Raw genomic sequence first — 13,235 nt, 5'->3', positions numbered from 1 at the left:
CACTTCCCCACGGACCATAAATTTAAATGGGACTCTTCCACACTGACCACCAATGTAAGGGGGGCATGTTCCCACTGACCAGATTGTAAGCTCCAAGGAGCAGGGCCCTCCTACCCCTCTTGTATTGAACTGTACTGTCTCCCGTTATATCGTAAAGCAAACTGTTGGCGCTATATAAATCCTGTAGAATAATAATAGTAATAAAGGGGCACTTTCCCACTGATCAAAGTAAGGTGAGCACTTTCTTACTGACCGGCAATGTAAGAGGGCATTTGCTCACTGACCTGGGGGGGCATATTCCCACTGATCACCAATGTAAAGGAGTACTTTTCCTTTGACCACATACAGTGAAGGAAATAAGTATTTGATCCCCCGCTGATTTTGAATGTTTGCCCACTCACAAAGAAATGATCAATCAACGGCTGGCCATACATTGCACAATTTTCTGTTCAAATTCTGCCCAATTTCCTTTAGATTTACCTTCAACTATGTAGCGCAAGGGCCCTCTTAACTGGATACAATTGAAAGTGTTGTTTATGTTTGACCTTATATTATATGGTTTTTGGTAAATCTAAATAGAAATTCAAGAAAATTGTATAATGTATGGCCAGCCTAAGAATCGAATGGTAGGTGTATTGTACCACTGAGAGAAAGAATAGCAACAAAAAATTCAAAAGCAATGCATGTCTAACAAATGATGCACTGATTTGCATGTTCATGAGGGAAATAAGTATTTGATCCCCTTCACAAAACATGACTTAGTACTTAGTGGCAAATTCCTTGTTGGCAATCACAGAGGTCAGGCGTTTCCTGTAGTTGGCCCCCAGGTTTGCACACATCTCAGAAGGGATTTTCTTGGGAGATCCTCTCCAAGTCATTTTTTGGTGGCTGACGTTTGGCAACTCGAACTTTCAGCTCCCTCCACAGATTTTTAATCAGATTAAGGTCTGGAGATTGGCTAGGCCACTCTGTTTTCCCTCATAGTTACATAGTTCATCTGGCTGAAAAAAAGACAAAAGTCCATCCAGTTCAACCATAAAAAAAAAAAAAAAAAAAGTTACAATCCTATACCCACAGTTGATCCAGAGGAAGACACAAAAATCCAGCAAAGCACGATTCAATTCGCACCTGCTGGAAAAAAATTCCTTCCTGATCCCCCGAGAGGCAATCGGATATTCCCTGGATCAACTTTACCTATAAATGTTAGTATCCAGTTATATTCTGTGTATCCAAGAAAGAATTCAGGCCTTTTTTGAAGCAATCCACCGAGCTGGCCAGAACCAACTCTTGAGGGAGTCTATTCCACATTTTCACAGCTCTCACTGTGAAGAAACCTTTCCGTATTTGGAGATTACATTTCTTTTCCTCCAGACGTAAAGAGTGCCCCCTTGTCCTCTGTGATGACCTCAGGGTGAATAGCTCTACACCAAGTTCACTATATGAACCACTGATGTATTTATACATGTTGATCATATCCCCCCTTAATCTCCTCTTCTCAAGAGAGAATAAATTCATTTCCTCTAATCTTTCCTCATAGCTGATCTCCTCCATACCTCTTATCAGTTTGGTTGCCCTTGACTGTACTTTCTCCAGTTCCCCAATGTTCTTCTTGTGAATTGTTTCTCAAAACTGAACTGCATATTCTAGATGAGGTCTTAGTAATTATTTGTACAGGAGTAATATATCTCATCTCTCTCTCTGGAGTCTATACCTCTTTTAATACAAGAGAGGATTTTGCTCGCTTTAGAAACCGCAGCTTGGCATTGCATGCCATTATTAAGCTTGTGATCTACCAGAACTCCCAGATCCTTCACCACCATTGATTCCCCCAGTTGTACCCCCCCTAGTATGTATGATGCATGCATATTCTTAGCCCCCAAGTGGATAACGTTACATTTATCAGCATTAAACCTCATTTGCCACATAGTTGCCCAATTAATCAGTGCATTGAGGTCGGCTTGTAAATTGGAGACATCCTGTAAGGACGTTATTCCACTGCACAGCTTGGTGTTATCTGCAAAGACTGAAATGGGATTTTTAATCCCAGACCCTATATCGTTTATAAATATATTAAAAAGTAAGGGTCCCAACACTGAACCCTGGGGTACGCCACTGATGACCCCAGACCATTCAGAGTATGAATCATTAACCACTACTCTTTTGAATACAATCTTTTAGCCAGTTTTCTATCCATTTACATACGGATTTTTCCAAGCCTGTAGACTTTACCTTACACATTAGCCATGTGTGGGGAACTGTGTCAAACGCTTTTGCAAAATCCAAGTATACCACGTCCACCGCCACCCCTCTGTCCAAGTATACCACGTCCACCGCCACTCCTCTGTCCAAGTATACCACGTCCACCGCCACCCCTCTGTCCAAGTATACCACGTCCACCGCCACTCCTCTGTCCAAGTATACCACATCCACCGCCACCCCTCAGTCCAAGGTTTTGCTCACCTCCTCATAAAAAGAAATCAGATTTGTTTGACAACTTTTGTCTTTCATGAATCTATGCTGGCTGTTGCTTAAAATATTTTTTTACAGCAATAACCCATCTATGTGGTCTTTTATTAAACTCTCCAGTATCTTCCCATCTATAGAAGTTAAAGTAACAGGTCTGTAATTACTTGGAATAGATTTTGACCCCTTTTTAAATATTGGCACCACATTGGCCTTATGCCAATCCAGTAGTACTATGCCAGTCATTATGGAGTCCCTAAAAATTAGAAACCATGGCTTTGAAATGACAGAGCTCAATTCTTTAAGGACTCGTGGGTGTATGCCATCCGGTCCAGGTGCTTCATTCACCTTTATTCTAAATATTTTTGATAATATCAATTGTGAGGCAATGTGGATCATCTGGAGCTGTGTCAATACCATGGCCATTATGGACAAGAGCTCCCCCATGCTCCTTTGTATACACAGAGCTGAAGAAGGTATTTATCAAATTTGCCTTCTCTTTATCCCCAGTCACCCACTCTAGATTATTTAGTAAAGGGCCTACATGCTCGGTCCTGACCTTTTTACTATTAATATATCTGAAGAATTTTTGGGGATGTCCTGCTATCTTTTGCAAACGGTCTTTCGTTTTAAATTTTTGCTGCCTTTATTTCCTTTTTACATATTTTGTGATATTCTTTGTAATGTTTAAACAATGATAGTGTTCGTTCATATTTATATTGACTAAAAGCTCTTTTCTTATTATCTATAGCCTTTTTAACTTTGGCCGTAAGCCACATAGGTTTGATTTTTAGCCTTTTAAACTTGTTGCCCATGGGAATATATTTTGCAGTGTGTTCATATACAGGCTTTTTGAAGAACTCCCATTTCTGTGTTGTGTTCATCAATGCCAATATTCCCTCCCAGTCTAAGTGTTGGAGAGCAGCTTTCAGCCTTGGAAAATTACCTCTCTTGAAATTGAGCATTTTTATTTTTCCCGTATGTGCTTGCTGTTTACAGCTAACAATAAATGAAATCATGTTATGGTCACTGCTACCCAAATCTTCTTTTATATGGACATTCATAATAAGCTCTGCATGGTTTGAGATTACCAGGTCCAGCATAGCATCATTCCTAGTAGGGGCCTCTATGAACTGTACCATAAAATTGTCCTGTAGTAGGTTTACAAATTTTTGCCCTTTAACTGTTCCTGCAGTACCATTACTCCAGTCAATTTCCGGGTAGCTAAAATCCCCCATTATTATCACTGTCCCAGCCCTTGCACTCCAGGACATTAATGTGCTTTTTCTTGAGCCACTCCTTTGTTGCCTTGGCTGTGTGTTTTGTGTCATTGTCATGCTGGAACACCCATCCACGACCCATTTTCAATGCTGGCTAAGGGAAGAAGGTTCTCACCCAAGGTTTGACGGTACATTGCCCCGTCCATCGTCCCTTTGATGCGGTGCAGTTGTCCTGTCCCCTTAGCTGAAAAACACACACAAAGCAGAATGTTTCCACCACCATGTTTGACAGTTGGGATGGTATTCTTGGGGTCATAGGCAGCATTCCTCCTCCTCCAAACACGGTGAGTTGAGTTGATGCTAAAGAGCTCGATTTTGGTCTCATCTAACCTCAACACTTTCAACCAGTCCTCCTCTGCATCATTCAGATGTTCAGTGGCAAACTTCATATGGGCCAGGACATGTGTTTTCTTGAGCAGAGGGACCTTTCAGGCACTGCAGGATTTCAATCCTTGTCGGCGTAGTGTGTTACCGATTGTTTTCTTGGTGACTGTGGTCTCAGCTGCCTGGAGAACATTGACAAGATCTTCACGCGTAGCTCTGGGTTGATTCCTCACTGTTCTCATGATCATTGACGCTCCACAAGGTGAGATCTTGCATGGTGCACCAGACCTAGGCAGACTGACAGTTGTTTTGTGTTTCTTCCATTTGCGAATGATTGCACCAACTGTTGTCACCTTCTCACCAAGCTGCTTGACGATAGTTTTGTAGCCCAGTTCAGCCTTGTGTAGGTCTACAATCTTGTCCCTGACATCCTTGGACAGCTCTTTGGTCTTTGCCAAGGTGGAGAGTTTTGAATCTGATTGTTTGATTGCTCCTGTGGACAGGTGTCTTTTATACAGGTAACAAAATGAGATTAGCAGCACTCCCTTTAAGAGACTGCTTCTAATCTCAGCTTGTTACCTGTATGAAAGACACCCGGTAGCCAGAAATCTTGCTAAATGATAGGGGATCAAATACTTATTTCCCTCATGAACATGCAAATCAGTGCATAATTTGTTAGACGTGCATTTCTTTTGAATTTTTTGTTGCTATTCTGTATCTCAGTGTTACAATACACCTACCATTCGATTTTTAGACTGATCATTTCTTTGTGAGTGGGCAAACATTCAAAATCAGCAGGGGATCAAATACTTATTTCCTTCACTGTATGTGAGAAAACACTGCAATTTCCACAGCCTGTGTCCCAATACTGAGTATTTTGTTTAATTTCATGATTATCATTGCAAATAATTTTCTCTTATAGAGCATTTCTGCGTGTCAAATGTGCCAAGTACACTCCATTTCTTATTCTTTAATGCACACTTATATCCACAAATAATGTTAACTCTAATGTCCCAAGATCTGTAGATATAACAAGTATCAGCAGGGATTCTCTAAAATCTAAAAATTATTTCAAGGCTTCCACCCTGTTGAAAAGATTGAGAAAGGCTGCTTTAGCTTCTATACCCTGAGCCAGATCTGGAGGAAGTATGCAGAGTTGTTCTGGCTCAGTGATACAATGCACTGACGTCAGCAGATCTGTCACCTTGCAGTGGTAAAAGCGGAGTCCAGCTATGGCAGTTCCCACACTGCTCCTACCACGGGGAGCACCTTAAGAAACTCCAACAAATCATACAATGAGCTCAGGTAATGGAAGAGACGGAGAGATGACCAAGAGAGGAACATTTTCTACCCACCAGAATGGGACATACATGAAGTCTGATATACACAAACCTGTATATCAGGGTTTCATAACTTCATTCTTCAAGAATCCCAAGCAGGTCATGTATTCACGACTCCCCTCCGCTTTCAACCAACATTTATGGAGAGAACAGTGAAGCCTTACTAGAGTTTTATCTCTGAGACCCCACTGTTGACATGTCTCCTCTCAATTCCTGTCTGTGTGACACCTGTACAATAAATAGTGGTGCACAATGTCACAGAAAGGAAATGCAGACAGCAATAAAAACATTGTAAGGCGTTCCAAGGCTTCCTCACTCTTCTAAAAATGTGTTTCATCTATGAAAATAGTTCTCTTTAAATTCTATCTGTTCACATCTCTGCATTTTTAAGAGCCCTTTCACATTGGAGCCTTTAAAAAAACATTATGCATATTACGCTTTTAACACACTATTATTGCATTTCTGGTTTCCTGACTCCCAGCATGCAGCTGTGAAAAATGGACAAGTGACAAAAAAAAAAAAACCACACCAAAACCGCTGACACACTGCACTTTTGATGCGTTCCCCATGACTTACAGGGCTTTTCAAAATGCAGCGCACCCCCAAGCACAGTGATGTGAACAGTTACATAGAACAGAAAGTGGAATAGTTTTCACTGGCTTTTGTCACACCAGACAAGTGCATTGTAGCGCATCAGTGTGAAAGGACTCTAGAAATTCCAGATTTCTGTATCTTTGTGCTCTGTTTGAAAAACACACCTTCCATTATAGCCAATGGAAATGTAAAAAAAACACAGTATGCCTTTTTTTTGTGAAATTCAATTTTTTTTTCCTAAGTGACCATGGATCAAAATGCATGCAAAACATATATGCATTGCATTAAAATTTTAAAATGGTAAAAACACATATGTTTTACAAGGCACCAGTATGTGCAGGATCTAAAAGGTGGCTCCAGTGTACATATGCATCCATGGCGGCCTGATGTTTTGTATTGAGAGTGTGCACCCCCCCCGCGCGCGTGCTCTGACATCTCTGGGCTTTTAACCGCTTTCCCACCGCCCTATAGTACAACTACTGCTACAGGGCGGCAGGGCTGCGCAAAATCACATATACATACACGTGATTTGCATTTACGGGTAGGGGGCGCCGCCTTACCCACGCCACCATTGGCGGCTAGGGATGTCAATCACCGAGTCACGGATGGAGATTCCCCCACCGGAACTTGGCAATCGTAGGTCAAAGCTGACAGGGGAGAGACCTGTGAGTAAACTCTCTCCTGTCAGCAAGGACATACTGCTGTGTATTTCTCTGCACAGCAGACTGTTAACCCTTTGATTGCCCCAGATGTTAACCACTTCCTACCCAGTGTCATTAATACAGTGTCAGTGCTTTTTATTAGTAGTGATCACAATATTAGTGTCAGTGGGGATGCCAGTGGCAGTTAGTCAGCTCCTCCCCCCCCCCCCGTGTAAGTCACTGATCGCCGCCATTACTAATATAAAAAAAAAAAATCCCAGTATATATACTGCCATTTGTAGATGTTATACCCAGTGGTGTATTTAGGTTTTGTGCTGCCCTAGGCAACACAAAAATTGTTTGCCCCAATAGACACCAACCAACACCAACCCCCCTTTCCCCTCCTGCGGAGAGAGTCTGACATTGACCAACAACACCCCTGCCCCCCACTCGGGAAAGCCTTCCACTACCCCCCCGCCATAGAGAGAAAGACACTCATCTTCAAAGCTCCGGACATCACTGGGAATGGGAGTCAGGCTCTACATACACCATCAAGCAGCCCGCAGCCTCTCTTGGATCCCACCTGGTTCCCATGGCACGCGTGTCCCTTCTTCTGGGGGGAGGTGCTGCCCCCTTGAAAAATGCTGCCCTAGGCAAGTGCCTTGTTTGCCTTGTGGTAAATACACCCCTGGTTATAACTTTCACGTAAACCAATTAACTTACACATATTGGGGTTTTCTTTTCTTTTTTTTTTTAGACATGTAGCAGAAAACATTTTGGCCTACATTTTTCAAGAAATTGGATTTTTAAAATTTTTTTACTGGATATGTTTTATAGCAAAAAAAGTCAAAAATATTGTTTTTTCATAGCACACAAACTAAAACGCAGAGGTGATCAAATACCACCAACAGAAAGCTCTATTTGTGGGAAAAGGACAACATAAATGTAATTTGGGTGCAGCGTTGCATGACCGCACAATTGTCAGTTAAAGTAACGCAGTGCCGTAACGCAAAAAATGGCCTGGTCAGGAGGGGGGGGGGGGGTAAATCCTCAGGAGGGTAAGTGGTTAACGCAGCATTCTGCAGCTAATGCTACTGGAATTTTTATAATGTGCAGTGTGCATGAGGCCTAAAGGGAACCATGGAGGTAGAATATATTGAAAACAAAGTGGGTAATCAGGGGTCAGTGGTATGAGCCCCCAACCATGTGACCACTGATAGCCAATCATAGCGATCACATGACAGTGCAGCCATGGACAAGGCATTAGAGCTCTCTTTAAGGGGTTAATCATGACTCCAGCCATTCCGGCTCAGGGGAATCCTGAAAACATGACCAGCTGGGGCTGCTTTTCAAAAATATATATCTATATATAATACATATATATAGATATATCTATATATATAAAAAACACACATAAATATATATATATATACTGTATATAGAGAGGCCAGCAGCCGTGCAGACATACCCCCCCGAGGACAGTGCACACAGCCCCCTCCCCCCAGTGTTATGAGAAGTTAGTCCAGCGCTCCCAGCTCATTCTGTAACAGCGCTGATTACAGGGCGCAGCACTGACAGCGCATACAAACCCATCCCCCCACCTCCCGGTACACCGTGCCTGCCCTCCCCACTTCACAGCTCCTGGGTAACAGTGACGTCACTCAGGGCCCGAGCTCTCACTCACCCGGTACTATCAGCAGCCGCCGCCATGTCACAAGCAGAAAGTCCCCGCCCCCTCCTGCGCCCAGTTCTCCGGCACAGGCGGCTCCTCTGCCACACCATTGGCCGCCAGAAGCTTCAGTCAGCAGTAGCGGCGCCCAGCCCCTCTCTCTGTGGAGAAGGGAGAGGGCGGCAGTGACGTAAGGCAAGGGCGGAGCGAGGATGCCGGTGACATCAGCCAAGAGAACCTGAAGGTGCTGGAATGTCTCCGCCCAGCAGTGCGAAGAGGAGGAGTTCCTTTCCGGGCTGCGCTCCGCCCTGTGTACCACAATGTACTCGCATACGTTGGGACGTTGCAGGCCTCGCTGTGCAGTATGGTGTGTCAGGCGGAGTCGGGGGTTTAGGCAGCTGCTGGTCTGAGCTCTAGGTCACCCTGGACCAGGGGCGGACTGACAACTCATGGGGCCCCCTGCAATAGGGGATCATGGGGCCACTGTGTCCTTGCCCAAACTGAAAAAAGCCTATGAAAAAGGTACCAGGGGCATCTCATGGGGCCCCCTACTGACCCCGGGCCCTCGGGCAGTGCCCGAGTTTCCAAATGGTCAGTCTGCCCCTGGTTTCAGCCCTCGTGTGGACTGACAACTCATGGGGCCCCTGGGCAATAGGGGATCATGGGGCCCCTGTGTCCTTGCCCAAAATAAAAAAAAGCCTATGAAAAAGGTACCAGGAGCATCTCATGGGGCCCCCGAGCAATAGGGGATCATGGGGCCACTGTGTCCTTGCCCAAACTCAAAAAAGCCTATGAAAAAGGTACCAGGGACATCTCATGGGGCCCCTTACTGGGGCCCCAGGGCAATAGGGGATCATGGTGTCCCTGTGTCCTTGCCCAAACTCAAAAATGCCTATGAAAAATGTACCAGGGGCATCTCAGGGGGCCCCTTACTGGGGTTCCTGTGCAATAGGGGATCATGGGGCCCCTGTGTCCTTACCCAAACTCAAAAAAGCCTATGAAAAAGGTACCAGGGGCATCTCACTGGGACCCCCGGGCAATAGGGGATCATGGGCCCCTGTGTCCTTACCCAAACTCAAAAAAGCCTATGAAAAAGGTACTAGAGGCATCTCATGGGGCCCCCTACTGACCCCGGGCCCTCGGGTAGTGCCCAAGTTTCCAAATGGTCAGTCCGCCCCTAGTCAGAAGTGACATCTTGCTTACTACTCTGCATGTGATCACTGATTTACCAATCAGTGATCACATGATCGGGGCCTCGCACAGAGGTCCCGTATGACGATTGGTGTTCCATTGTGTCCGGAGGACACAGCGGGCACTGGATCGCGGCGCTGCATGCTCCCAGGCAGCGCACACAAGCAGGGGGCGGGGAGCCTGCTTATAAACGGCCACCCGCCCCTGCACTGCCACCGTCTGGCTGTTTACATACAACGGCCGGACGGGAGGGGGTTAAAAACATTAAAAAAACGCATCTATCCAGTGTTTGAGTGTTTTTAAGCTTCAAGCTTTTGTGGGAGTATAGTTTTGCTTAAAAAAAATGCTAAAACCCACAAATGCTGAAAAATGCTAAAAAAAAAAAAACACTGAAAAAAGCTAATGCAAAGATGCTTAAAAACGCAATAAAACTTGTGTTTTTAACCACATTCTGACCGACTTATAGCAGATCTACTGCTTCAAGGCAGCAGGGATGTGAAACATCACCTGTGTATATACAGTATACCTGATTCTATATTTCCAGGTAGGGGGTGCGCATGAACTACACATGCGCCCTACCCGCGCTGCCATTCACAGCTGTCAATCACCGGGTCCTTGGCAGTGATTAACCACTGGCACCTGGTGATTACCAAGCATCTCCGATGGGGAGGAGGACTGCTTTGTTTGCTAACAGTCCTCCTCCCTTTCGGCTCCTGTACACTGCTGTGGATGGCTATGGAGCGGTGTGATTACAGTGAAGCACACACACAGCCCCTAGTAAAACACTCCCAGCACACAGATAACCCTTTGATCACCCCAGATGTTAACCCTTTCCTGCCCAGTGCCATTAGTACAGTCAGTGCTTTTTATTAGCACTGATCACTGTATTGGTGTCACTGGAGATGTCAGTGACACCAAGTCAGTTCCCCCCCAGTGTCAGAATGCCCGCCGCAGTCCCGCTATAAGTCGCTGATCGCTGCCATTACTAGTAAAAATAAAAAAAATCCCTGTATATATACCGCCATTTGTAAATGCTATAACTTTTACATAAACCAATTAATTTACATTATTGGGAAATTTTTTAGCAAAGACATGGAGCAGAATACATTTTGGCCTAAATTTATGAAATTAGATTTTTTAAATTTTTTTACTGAACATGTTTAATAGCAAAAAGTCAAAAATATTGTTTTTTTCCTCAAAATTGATGGTCTTTTTTTATAGCGCAAAAAATAAAAAATGCAGAGGTGATCAAATACCACCGAAAGAAATCTCTATCCGGGAGAAAAAAAGGACATAAATTTCATTTGGGTGCAGTGTTGCATGACCGCGCAATTGTCAGTTATAGTAGCGCAGTGCTGTAATGCAAAAAATGGCCTGCTCAGGAAGGGGGGTAAATCCTCTGGAGGGCAAGTGGTTAATCTGTGTACACAGAGAAGGTGGTCAGCTCCAGCTGGCAAACAAAAAAAAGCAGTCTGGTAGAGTTTATAAATAACACTTTCTCAGAAGCTACAGAAAGATACAATGTAACATATTGTTACCTTTATTGTTACTTATGTATCATTCTGTTCATTCATCTGCAGATGAAAGGGATAACCTTCCATCTGCAGATAATGTCAGGTAAAGCAACCTGACAAATAAAGTTGTTTTGGCTTTTTGTTAGTAAATGTTTAACCCCTTATTATCCCTTAGTTTATTCTAATCACCCCTAATTAACTTCTTATTCTCCTTATCCATCCAATTTTTATTTTACTGCTGCTTTTTTTTCGTTCATTTCTACTTTATTAACCATTAATATTTTAACTTTTTTTGTTTTTGTCGTCACTGGGGATGTCAGTGACACCAAGTCAGTTCCCCTCAGTGTCAGAATGCCCTCTTCAGTCCCGCTATAAGTCACTGATCGCCGCCATTACTAGTAAAAAAAAAAATTCCAGTATCTATACCAATTAATTTACACATTTTGGGATTTTTTTTTTAGCAGACATCGCAGAATACATTTTGGTCTAAATTTTTGCTGAAATTTGATTTTTTTTTTATTTTTTACTGGACATGTTTAATAGCAAAAAGTCAAACATTGTTTTTTTTCTCAAAATTGTCGGTCTTTTTTTTTCATAGCGAAAAAATTAAAAATGCACAGGCAATCACATACCACCAAAAGAAAGTTCAATTTGTGGGAAAAAAGGATGTAAATTTCACTTGGGTGAAGCATTGCATGACCACGCAATTGTTAGTTAAAGTAACACAGCGCCATAGCACAAAAAATGGCCTGGTCAGGAAGGGGGGTAAATCCTGTGGAGGGCAAGTGGTTAATGCAGCATTCTGCAGCTGATACTACTGGCGTTTTTATAATGTCCGGTATGCATGAGGCCTAAAGGGAACCATGGAGGTAGAATGTGTTCATATGTTATTTTTTATTTATATCAGGTACTTATATAGCGCTGTCAATTTATGCAGCTCTTTTACATATATATTGTACATTCACATCAGTCCCTGACCCTCAAGGAGTGTACAATCTAAGGTCCCTAACTTACTGTCATACATACACATACTAGGGACAATTTAGACATGATCCAATTAACCTACCTGCATGTCTTTGGAGTGTGGGAGGAAACCGGAGTACCCGCTGGAAACCCACACAGGCACAGGGAGAACATGCAAACTCCAGGCAGGTTGTGCCGTGGTCGGGATTCGAACCAATGACCCTAGTACTGGCAGGTGGAAGTGCTAACCATTTAGCCACTGTGCTGCCCATAATGTTGAAAACCTTTCCTCTGTGTATAGTCTGCAATGATATGTGTACAAGGAGCTGGCCTTTAACATGTGCAGGCTATGTCTTCTTCCTACTACCAGCATGCTCTAATGCTGTGAAACCCCTACAATCACCTGGGAACTAGAGACCATGTGATTTAGCTGCCTAGGTTTTAGGCGGGGCTGGGACAAGGGGTAAGCAGGAGGGGCAGCTGCCCTGGGCACTGTGAAGTGCAGGTGCACCACAAAGAGATTGGGGGGAGGGGGATTTTGTAGGAAGGGGGGGTTAGGGAGTAAGAATTATTATAGGAGGGGTCATTTGTGGGGGTTGTGTGCTAGAAAAGGTAATATGGTGGGGGGGGATGATTTATAATAAGAGGGGGATATGTGCTAGGATGGAAGATTTGTTGAGGGGAATTTGGGCTGGTAGGGGTGCTTTGGAGTGGGGGGAAGAGGATTTGTGCTAGGAGGGGAAATTGGAAGGGCAGAGGATTTGTGCTAGGAAGGGGACTTTTTTGGGCGGGGCATGTATGATGGGGGCACATAAGGAGAGGATTTGAGCTGGGGCGATGGGGAACAAAGAGTTTTACTGGTAGAGGGATTTCAGCAGGGGCAGATTTATACTGGGAGGAGGGGAAATTTGTGCTCGGCATGCAGATTAATGCTCAATTTGTTTTAGGGGGAAGAGGATTTGTGCTAGGAGGGAAATTTGAAGGGCAGAGGATTTGTGCTATGAAGGGGACTTTTTTTTTGGGGGGGGGGAGGGATGTGTGATGGTGGCACATGGGGAGAGAGAGGATTTGAGCTGGGGGGGTTGGGGGACAATTTTGCTGGGAGAAGGGATTTCAGCAGGGGTGGATTTGTACTGGAAGGAGGGGAAATTTATGCTCGGCATGCAGATTAGTGCTCAATTTGTTTTGGTGGGGAGGAGATTTTTGCTGATACGTGCTCATACATCTTGATTGGGGGGGGCACAGTTTGGCATGTT

The 13,235-nt window shown here is 44.0% G+C and overlaps 1 protein-coding gene across 2 annotated transcripts in view; it reads right to left on the bottom strand.

Annotated features, from left to right (window-relative positions):
• Positions 1–8,477, bottom strand: part of ARAF (A-Raf proto-oncogene, serine/threonine kinase) — a 62,907-nt gene extending 54,430 nt beyond the window's left edge. The window contains exon 1 of one of the 2 annotated variants that reach the window (XM_089675155.1): positions 8,327–8,477. The gene's annotated coding sequence lies outside the window, so the exon portion shown is untranslated. The remainder of the gene's footprint in view (positions 1–8,326) is intronic. The other variant, XM_089675154.1, reaches the window with a different exon arrangement.
• Between the last annotated feature and the right edge of the window lie 4,758 nt (positions 8,478–13,235).

This window comes from Staurois parvus, unplaced genomic scaffold (genome assembly GCF_062004578.1).
Source record: "Staurois parvus isolate SC_StPar_1 unplaced genomic scaffold, SC_StPar_1.0 ptg000154l, whole genome shotgun sequence".
NCBI lineage: Eukaryota > Metazoa > Chordata > Amphibia > Anura > Ranidae > Staurois > Staurois parvus.
Note: the sequence above shows the minus strand (reverse complement) of the source record. Positions and strands in the feature narration are given on the sequence as shown.